This window comes from Sorghum bicolor, chromosome 6 (genome assembly GCF_000003195.3).
Source record: "Sorghum bicolor cultivar BTx623 chromosome 6, Sorghum_bicolor_NCBIv3, whole genome shotgun sequence".
Taxonomy (NCBI): domain Eukaryota; kingdom Viridiplantae; phylum Streptophyta; class Magnoliopsida; order Poales; family Poaceae; genus Sorghum; species Sorghum bicolor.
Window position 1 is genome coordinate 38,277,390 of NC_012875.2, and position 10,878 is coordinate 38,288,267.

The following is a 10,878-nucleotide window of genomic DNA, read 5'->3' on the forward strand; positions in this document are numbered from 1 at the left end:
AATTAAAATGTTTCAAATTGGTGAAACAAGGTTACTAACATGTAGAGCTCGCAAAGATGAACCTAACGCAATTTGAGCGCGTCAAATCAGAGTTAAAACGAAGTTTTTATGGCTAAAACAAACTCAGTGGCAAAACTGTAATATCTGAAAACGTATTTTGAATCTGAGTAAACGATTTTCCGCTTTCAAAAACCGAAAACGTATTTATGAGAAGACGCTTTGGAATGCGGGTTGATAACCTAAAACTATAGAGACTCTTTAACAAAATGAACCCCGAAGGGGTACGGGCCATTATAGGCCGTTGGATCGCAGATGAACGCTTAGGATTAAAAGAAAAGAAAGAAAAAAGAAAAAAGAGAGAGAGGGAGGGGGTGACGCCTGCTACCGGAAGGGACAACGGACACGGCAGCGCAGCCATGGTTTCCGGCCGAAGCTCGCCGGAGCAAGTGGATGAGGAGCTACGGTGCACGGTTTTTTGATTTCGAAAACACTAGGGGAGAGAGGAAAGCGATGCGAGTCCGTTCCCAGCCATAAACACGGTCGGGGAGGTGGTTTCCGCGGAGGTTTATGGCGGCGCCATGAACGGCCTGTCGGAGCTCGCGGAGCTGGGACTCCAGGCCACGATTGACCAAACCGAGAGCACACGGAGGAAGAGGGCGGCAAGGCGAACTCGTCGGGACACTTGGCGTGACCAGGGAAGGTCCCGTGCGGCACGCGCCATGGACGGCGGCCATGGAGCTCGCCGGAGCTCCGTGGTCGGCACGGAGGAGTGCCCCGTTTCGTGAGAAAAGAAGACGAGGAGGATGCGGGAGAGGAGGGGAGCTCACCAGCGCGAAGAACGGAGGTGGAGAAGGCTCAAATCGGCGGGTTGAACGCGACAAAAGTCGCGGCGTTCTTTGGCGGCGTTCCCTGCGGTTGCAGCGCGTTCCAAGAGAGAGCGAGAGTGGGAATAGGGGCGAAATGCAAGCAGGAGGGGGCTCGGGTGCTGCTCAAAAGGGGTGAGGAGCGGGGAAAGAAGGAGACCGTGGGAGTGGGAGCGGGAGCGGTCCGGCGGATTCAGCACCGAGCAACAGAGAGAGACGGTTGCAGGAGGTGGGTGATGACAAGCGGACCCCGCCTGGCAGTGAGAGAGAGGAAGGGGGAAGAGAGGTGGATTTCTTCTTTTTTCATACAATTTTTCAAAGCTTCTTTCAAATGGAATATGAATTCAAAACTCTTTTGCTAAAAGCCACACTTCACAAAAATAAAATGCTACAGCATGAACGCATCAATATGTTTCTAAACTTATATTAAATTTAATTTCTCAAAATTTATTATTATTTTTTTCTATACTTAATGCTCACAAAGTTGACTCCAAAAATCAAATTTGAACTATTTTAAAGAAGGGAATTTTTAGGGTGTTACACCCCATGTGAGTATGCTCGTGGCATGAAACCCATAAGTACATTCACTGTGGTGGCGTAAAAATAAAATAAATATATTCTTGTTCTATAGAAATGAAAATATAAAAATAAATTTATGATCCTACCAAAGAGAGTAATATTTATTAGAGGAAGCTCAACATGATAAAGAGAAAGAGATTTTATGCTAACACTTAACCAGTTCCACAAAGTTTTGTTGTCTATTTGAGCTCCACAGAATTCAAGGATCAAAGAAGACTAGCAGACGGAGGACATTCTAATCGCTGTCAGGGTGCTGCCGAAATTCAAATACACCTCCGCCACCTCCTAGCTACATCAAAAGAAATTACGTCAAAATCAAGCTTGGGGGAGAGCACCCCCATTTATCCAGCTAAGTATTTCTATCTACGTTTATACTTATACTTTGTTAAAATAATAAAAAGATGCATAATCATAAAAATCCAAATAAAGATTTTATGCTTATATATATATGTTTTCTTAGTTTGCTAAATAAATAAATAAATAAATAAAGTTTGCTATGAACCCTCATGATAAGCTCTCACATGGAAATGATGAATAGTTGCTCTTAGTTCTCAAAAGTGAAATCTCTCTCAAGTTTAGGTATGACTGTTATGAATTAAGATTTTCTCTAAAACCTGAACTTGTGGGAAGAGTACTTGATCTAAAGTCTAAGTCGTTAACGGATACGATATGGGATGGTTGAGCTGCTATTTATCTGTTCCTAGAGATGCTAGAATTCTGGAGAATTTTATCGTTGAAAATCTTTAAAATGTTGCATGATGAGTTCCTGTATGATGAGAGTTTAAAATCCCACCACAGCCATATATACATGCTTATTAGACTATGAATCATACATTTACTTTTTACTGCTTATGAGCATTGAGTGTGGTCAAGTTGTGTAGACCCTTAGAAGCTTGTCATGCGGTTAAAATCAAGATTCACATGCACGTTCACTCATACATGCTGCTTCTACTCCGGAAGTACACATCTACATACATCCATTCATTTCCATCTCCAGATTCACCCAAAATTATTTTACTCCTATCCGGGAGAGAATAGCCAAAAAAATTATCTTATCCCTATTATTCCCCGTGAAATAAATGCTCTTGGTATTTTGGTTACTACCACTTGCTACATTATTCTAGGAGGGTGAGTGCTCTAAAAAAAAGAGAGAGAAGAGAAAAATACGAGGAAATAAAAAGGGGCAAGTGCCCGGAACCTCGAAAGAAAAGAAAAAGTGAGACGAGAGATAAAAATGGACAAGTGTCCGACAGTAGAATTAGGGGTACAAGATACCCACCTGAGAGAGAAGAAAAAGAAAATATAGAGCATCTCATTCCCCTCAAAAAGCTTCAAAGTGCAAGAAAGGTATGTATCCCCTCAAAAGAGCAAACGTAGAATTAGACTTTCACCATTGTTTTCATCATTATCACCATACACCATTCATTTGCCACACATGCACATCTTGATTTGACTTATTGACTTGTTTCTCTGGATCTATGGTTTGACTATGCAATAAATGTCTTGCAAGTATGTATTAGCCGTCTCCCACCTATGAGCTCCAGATATCAAAACCTTTTAGAGTAGGGTGAGAGAGATGGCAATATCATTATGCCTCATACCAAAAATATCACATACTTTGAGAGAAGGCATATATCTTCACTGCCTTGGTAAGGATCCAGAAATACCACAAAAGAGAGAATTGAGAGAGTCATACAAGGAATCTCTGAGTTTTATTTGAAAATCTGCAAAAACTCCAGAGCTATAGTTGATCAAAGAACAAGAGACATGGTGCTTGACTTGACCGTTCTATCTTTTAACTGCTCAAGACACAAGTGACGGTTGCAAGCCCCATGGTGAAAGGTAATATGAGTAAGTTTAAATCTTAACAGTTTACCTTAACCTAGAGATGAGATCTTGTTTGAACGCATGAGTACCTTTAAGGCATAAAATCACTACAAAAACTCTTGAATCCATCCTTGCTCAGGGACGAGCAAGAGGTAAGCTTGGGGGAGTTGTTGATGGTCCTTAAGTACCAAATATAATCAACAAAGAAACAAAGAAAAGGATCCAAATGCAACCAACACCCAGACTTAGGGTTTTATCTGACAGAATTCCACGAGTTTTGGTGTTTGTCTATTTCTGCAAGGGGTTATCAGGAAATATGAAGGAAAGGCCCACATGTCGGGTTTACATAGAGATATTAATGTGCCGCGCAATTTTCTATCATCTAGAAGACTCCAGAAGCCACGAGAACAAAGCGGAAGCCGAGAGGGCTCAGGGACAGGGCGCCCGCCCACCTATTTCGGCCAATCACGATCAATCTCGCGGATTATGCTCCACCGACCTAAAGGATCAAGAATAACCGTTCAATCAATGTCGGTTTGATCCGACGGCCCAGGTTCACTTGAGGGGACTATATAAGCAGACCCCCTAGCCCCTGGAGGAGGCACCCCTTGATCATTATTCATTATTCATAGGCAGAGCAAAAGCTAGGGTTTAGAGATGAGAGCTCTCCTCTCTTCTCTAAACTAGAGTAGATCTAGATAGTAGCGAGATGGAGAGCGAAGGAGGATTAGAGGAGAGGCCGGCCTGTCGGTTCTTCCTCCGGTTGTACTTCGCCATGATTAAGCTCTAACAAGCTTGCTCATGGGATGACTCTAGTAATCTACTTCTAATTCATTATGCAATTACTAATCATGTATGTTCTGGTTCACAACTCTTTTGAGTACTTCTAATCTATAGGACCCTATAGGTTAGAGTTGTAGTATAGGTGTAAGCGTGGTGCTTAGACCTGGATTACTTGTGAATATGCCCTGTCTAGCTAGATCGTGTGGTAGGCCGCGTAGGTGACAGTTACGTTGGTCCCCTGTAGTCCACCTCTCGTTAGCAGGACGGGTAGAGTTTATCGGCCTATGGATAAGCATCCTTTGTGGTGTATTCTTATCACGTGGTTTGTCCGAGACATAGATATACCCCTTTGAAGTAGAGAAACCATAGTTATCCTCTCTATTCTGCTACCATCGCCCATATACTAGAATTGCTCTACTCTCTATTCCCATATTACCACCCATTGTTATCTTAACTTTAATATTGTTCTTATTCGATTCTACCATCTTTCCTATTTACACCTATTTATCTTGGTTAAGTTAGAGCGTAGATCAGTTCTCCCGTTTCCCTGTGGATACGATAAAACCTTCAACTGGGTAAAAGCTACATCGATATCCGTGCGCTTGCGGATTATCTGTGTGCATATAAATACCATAGTACACTCTAGTGCCATGCTGGGGATGACAACCTAGTATTCAAGTGGTGTTAGCAAGTGTCAACAGTAACCCGATTGACAAAATTCTCTATCGCTCTATGATAGGAAGTTTACTTTACCTCACCGCATCTAGGCCCGATATCATGTTTAGTGTGTGTATGTGTGCTAGATATCAAGCTATGCCTATGGAATCTCACTTGATTGCCGTCAATAGAATTCTTAGGTATCTAAAATACACACCCCATCTAGGCTTGTGGTATCCCAAAGGTGCAAGATTCCAACTTGTAGGCTATTCTGATTCAGATTATGTCAGGTGCTGCATTGATAGAAAAAGCACATCTAGAGGGTGCCACTTCCTAGGTAGATCTCTTGTCTCTTGGATATCAAAGAAACAAAATAGTGTTGCTTTATCAATGGCTGAGGTGGAATATATTGCCGCCAGTGCTTGTTGTGCACAAATACTCTACATGAAACAAACTTTGCTAGACTATGAAGTAGTTCTAGATAAATTACCTTTGTTGTGTGACAATGAAAGTGCCGTAAAACTTGCAAATAATCCGGTTCAACACACCCACACTAAGCACATTGATATCCGTCATCACTTCCTTAGAGATCATGTTGCCAAAGGTGATATATCTCTAGAGAATATGGGGACGGAAAATCAATTAGCGGATATCTTCACAAAACCCCTAGATGAAGCTAGGTTTTGTATGTTGAGAAATGAACTTAATGTGTTTGATCTCTGTAACTTCACTAAAAAATGAAGTCGTGTGTTGTTCTTATAAATAGCTTTTGCTTTGCATTTCATGCATATCCAAATAAAAATCCAAAAAGATTGTGTGTAGGGCTTGTCTAGCATGGTTAAGATAACCCCCTTGCGTGTGTGAAAAAGCTTAACCTTGGATCAAACTTGACAAGCATTAGTTTACTTTCAAGAGTTGCATTGCATATCATATGCATGTGTGTTGCTTTGTCGTTTCTTTTCGGTTATGCTTTGAGCATCCGCTGTGTTCGTCCATTGACAGGGGGAGCATTCAAAGCTCATCGTGATTTAGACCCCTAGATTAATAGCCACATGATGTCTCTTTAGTGCTTTCATTTGACTATTTTCATAAAAACTACTAAGCCTATGTCTAAATATTTATAAAAATTCGAGGGTTTAAGAGAGGTCACTCATACTAGTTCCAATTGGTGCTTATTTGAGTCTTCTTGAAGTTGGAACTTGGTTGGTGAAAGTCGCGTGAACATTCGTTGAAAATCCAACTCTGGTAGGGCACCGGACGCTGCACCGGACGCGCTCTTGTGCGTCCGGTGTACTATCCCTGGTGTACAGCACGCACCATACTCACGCACAGTGCCCTAAGCATGTTCAGTGTGTCGCGTCTAGTGGTTCCTTGGTGCAAGCTTCGCAGCACCGGACGCTAGGCGAGCATCCGGCGGTCGGGAGATTTTCTGGAGCTCTCTGCGTACGTGTTTGGTGGGCACCGGACGCATCCGATGCCATCTTAAGCGTGTCTGGTGCTCCCACGACTGCGTTTTAAAGCTCGACCCCATATAGTCTTTTTCTCCCAGATGCCTTCTTCTTTCTCGCGCGCCGCCGTGCTCAGTGCCCTAACCGTCGTGACCCCACCTCGCCACCATGATCTTTCTCCTCTCCGGCGATCCCACTCCTTCCGGCTTGCAAAGAACACCTTACTCAATGTTCTCCTCCATCACAAGCCCCTGGGTGTTCAATCTCGTGCCAATTTAGGGTTTGAGGTGGGTTTCCTTAACCCTGCACGCCAGGTGTTTGCGTTTTTGCCTGAATGGATTGGAACGCCGTTTTTGACAATGTTTTCATTCGTTTAATCCTTGCAGGCCCCTGTCGTGCGTATCCTAGTGTTCCGTGGACTTCCGATCTCATTCATTCATTCATCTGGAACATGTCTCATCTAAGGTAGTAAGACAATTTCATCTAGTTTCTTAACTATTGCTTGCTTCCATTAGGCCAGGGGCGTTCTTGGGCCCGTGCGGGCTGTGCGACCGAACAGGGCCCCCAAAATGCATGGTCCTCAAGATTTACTTAAGTATACTAAGTACATTGGGTTTTGGTTTAACTAAAAGATCAGCTAAACCTTTATTCTATGGCCCAAAACGTGACCTTCTCGGCACATTCACCAGGCATCAAGATTTTTTATCATGGGAGGGGCTGCATCCAATCAAGCGATCAAATCTTTTCGTAGTCATTTCTGGCTATAGTTTTTTACATCTTGTAATATAGTGATTAATATTTGACTTATCCTTTTTTTGTTTAATTTGATGCTAGATTTTAGGCCTCCAATTAGGACTTTGAACTGGGCCTCAAATTTTATGGGGACGCCGCTAATTAGGCTCTCTCCTCTCTAGTTATTATGTTTGTTTATGTATATCCTACCTACTCCATGTCTTGCAGCGAGTGACTCACATTTTGGCCGATTGATAGTGTCAGTTGAACTCGGGGCCAAGCCCACGAGTATGGATTGAGGCCAAGCCTCTTGATTGTTAGTTCACCATCTTCCTAAGCAACAGAAAATGAGTGCACGTTGCAAGAATGTCAGTGGTCCCACTGGTGGGAATGGAGGCACTCTTGGAAGCGATGAGGGAGATGATAGACCTCGTCGGTTCACCACAACAGAGAAGGGTAAGAAGGTGCTAGCCAAGAAGAGGAAAGCTAGTGACCGAGAGTGAAGGGTCGAGATGGCGGACTAGAGGGGGGGTGAATAATCCTTTCTAAAACTTATCGTGCCGGCTAACCGAAATAAGTGCAGAATTAAAACTATCAGTCTAGCCAAGACTTCACCCCTCTATCTAAGTTCTTTAGCACCTTGTAAAAGATCCTAAACAAACAAACAAGGTGCTACCTTAGCAAGAGCTCACCTAATAAATTCTAGGAGCAAGGTCACACAAACCTATGCCACTAGTACTTTGCAAAACGGGGAGCTCCAACACAACTATTAAGCAAAAGCACAAGGCTCCTAAGTTCACTAGCAATGCTCAATAACAAGGCAACCAATGCCAAATTAGAGAGCACAAATTACTTAGCTACACAAACTAAGCAATGTGACTAACAAGGTTACACAAACCAAATTAGTCACGCAAGGGGAACTACTTCTAGCTACACATGCAAGAAGGTAATTTGCAAGCTACACAAGCTAACTAATTACAAGAGCAACTACACAAGCACAAGTATATGAAAGTAAATACAAGCTTGTTTAGGGACTTGCAAACCAACAGGAAGAATAATGTTGACACGATGATTTTCTTCCGAGCACTACAAGAAATCTGGGCTTCTGTGACGATTGTCAGATGACAGAGCACCTATCTGTCATAAACAAAGACTGTTTATGACGACTGTTGATAGAATGACAACTGTTTATGACCAAACTGTGACTATGTCATAAACATCGTCATAGTATCCTATATCTGGGCTTTGTGACGATGGATCATGACAATAGTTGATCATCATAGAATATAGTACATTTATAATTCTTTAAAAAAATACCATATTATCTTACATGGCTATTGGTTCACACATCATGTGTTCTAGGTGGACTCTTCCCATCCACGTAGGGTCGATGGCCTGGGTTTGCAAGAGTGCGATCCAAATAGTTACGTTCGAGATGAAAGTGTCTTGCATGCCACGAATAACGAAGAACTTATTAAGTAGAGTTTGCTATCAATCATGCACGACATGTGTGCGGTGGAGTTCAAAAAAAAGACTTGTGTGTGGTGGAAAAAAATATACTTCAAAAAAAAATCATGCACATGTGTGTGGAGGCAGAGAGCACCTTCGATCTATGCTCTAGCGACGTTTGTGTTGAGTGGGAAAAACAAAAAAAAAAGAAATTAAAAAATGTTATGCACAAAAGATGGATTGAACTGGCAACCTTTCATCAGAAGTATAAACCGGGTGGGTGAACCACTTGGTCAAGTAGTATTTGGTATACATTTTTGTGTTTATTTTTTTATATGTTCTCTACAGTATGGACTGCAGCAAAAAAACTCACGCAATAGTCTCTAACAATAGAAATAGTAAACCAGTTGCAGAAAATTTGAAACTACTATACAACAACATATATAATCTATTTTATTTAAAAATATTTTTAGTGCATGGTTATGTATTAAAACGTGTGGAGCCATTGAAAAAGCCCACTAGTGGAGCATGCTGTGCGCTGGACAACCCACATGGCCCAATTCCACAAACCCTAAGGTCCAATCATCATGAGCCATTGATCTGAGATCGACGGCCAGCCTTCAACCAGAGATCATATCAAATCTGAAGAACCCTAGTCCCTCAATCATTCACTCTCTTCTCTCTGCTGGCTACCGCTCCTCATCTGCTTCCCTTTGATGCGCCCACTGCATAGCTCCACTGCTCGGCCCCATCGGCACCACAAGGTGCGTTTCGCCGGCATGCCCAGGAGCTCAAGGCTTGTCCGCATGTCCCAGCGGCTCAAGGCTCGTTCGCACGTCCTAGCGGCAGCCCTGAATCGCGCAGCTGCCTGGTGCGAGCGGCGGCGGCCGGCACGGCCCGCTACGGAGGCTTCGATCTGAACCACAGCGCCTCGGATCTACGAGCAGCGTGCATGGAGGAGCGATGCCGGCTGTGATATCACGGGATTTGAAATCCATGTCCGTTTTCGAGCGGATCCACAATGGTGGTACACATGGGGGCCGCCCTCCACACATGCCTGCAGTCCAACTCTGTCCTCTCCTCGCAATGCAGATATTTGATTTGTTTCTATTTCATTTAGCTGATTGTTCAATACACAAATGAGATATCTCATTTGTTTCCATTACATTTAGCTGATTAGTTGATGACCTTGCAATGTCTGTTTAATCTGCAATTTTTTCTAAATGTTAATGCTGAGTGAACATTAGTCTGCATGTTTCGAACCACAGTTGTTCTACTAAGCAGATGTAAGCTATGGGCCTAACAATGATGAAGTGTTAGCATAAGTTTACCATGCTAATGCTGACACGAAAGCCTAGGTCAGGTTAGTCGAAGCACCTTATAGACATGAACATATAAAATAGAATCGTTATTATTTACTAATCTGCTATATCTTTGAGTCTAGGTCTGGATAGTGTGCTGCTACTTAGAAACTATTTTTCTTTCTGCTTTGCACTAAGTCTTTCAAGCAGGAACAAATGCATTTGCTTGTTCGTTGCCAATCTGTTTTACTGGAATAAAGTAAAATACAAAAGTATTGATCTACATCCACATGCATGTTTTACTCATAATAAATAGATCATAGTTAGATGAGTAGCAGTTCTAAAAAAATAGACTATCAACAATGATTTTCTCTGTTCTTGGGTTTCTCAGGATATTGGCAAACAGACAGTTACTTCAGAGGTCATGAGTTAGGAAGCTGCAGTACATATCGGAGCTTGAACAAAGTGTCACCGGTCTGCAGGAGAACATTTCTAATGTGTATAGCTGCTAGTTGTAGTTAGGTGGTTAGAAGCCTAGAATGTTTGTGCATGGAACATGTATTCTGGAATCGATATTGTATGAGCTAGAATATTATTTATGGCTGGAATATATTTTGTTGTATGGGCTGGTTATTATAATTATGCCATTGCTTATGTGGTCTATAATATGTGATTATTTTATTGGACTGGCCCACAATATGTGCTTGAATTTTAATGATGGGTTGTAATAAAAAAAAGCCAATTCGTAGCCTGGCTAAAAAAAGATTTGGACCAATTGAGCTGACTGTAATTGAAATTGAAAAGAATAAAGCCCATGCTATATGGGTCCAATGTGAATTGCCATGTCACTTGCCACATCACTCGTCTTGTCATTTGCTATGCCACATGTGCCATGTCATCATACACGTGCTGTTATTCGATTCAATTTGTTATGACGATTTAGCCTCGTCATTGCATCAATGACATAAGAATTATCGTCACTGTATCAATGACGAAGTCCTATAGTGGTCACAGAAGCTGTTTAGTGACCCACCTTCTGTGATGATAGCCACTTCGTCACTGTAGGTAATCAGTGACAGGAAACAGACTGTTATCGTCATAATCTAATTGTCACAGAAGCCCAGAATTCTTGTAGTGGAGGTTCACTTGGTTGCCACCAAGCTACGTCCCCATTGAGACAGGCTCCAAGGTTGTCACCAGTCCTCTTGCTAGTGGTGACCCACAAGTCACACTCTCCCA

General features: G+C 42.4%; 1 long non-coding RNA gene across 1 annotated transcript; it reads left to right on the forward strand.

Moving 5' to 3' along the window:
• Window positions 9,024–10,261, forward strand: LOC110436619. Its single transcript, XR_002454428.1, has 2 exons — window positions 9,024–9,701; window positions 10,031–10,261. It is a non-coding gene; the product is annotated as an uncharacterized LOC110436619 (long non-coding RNA).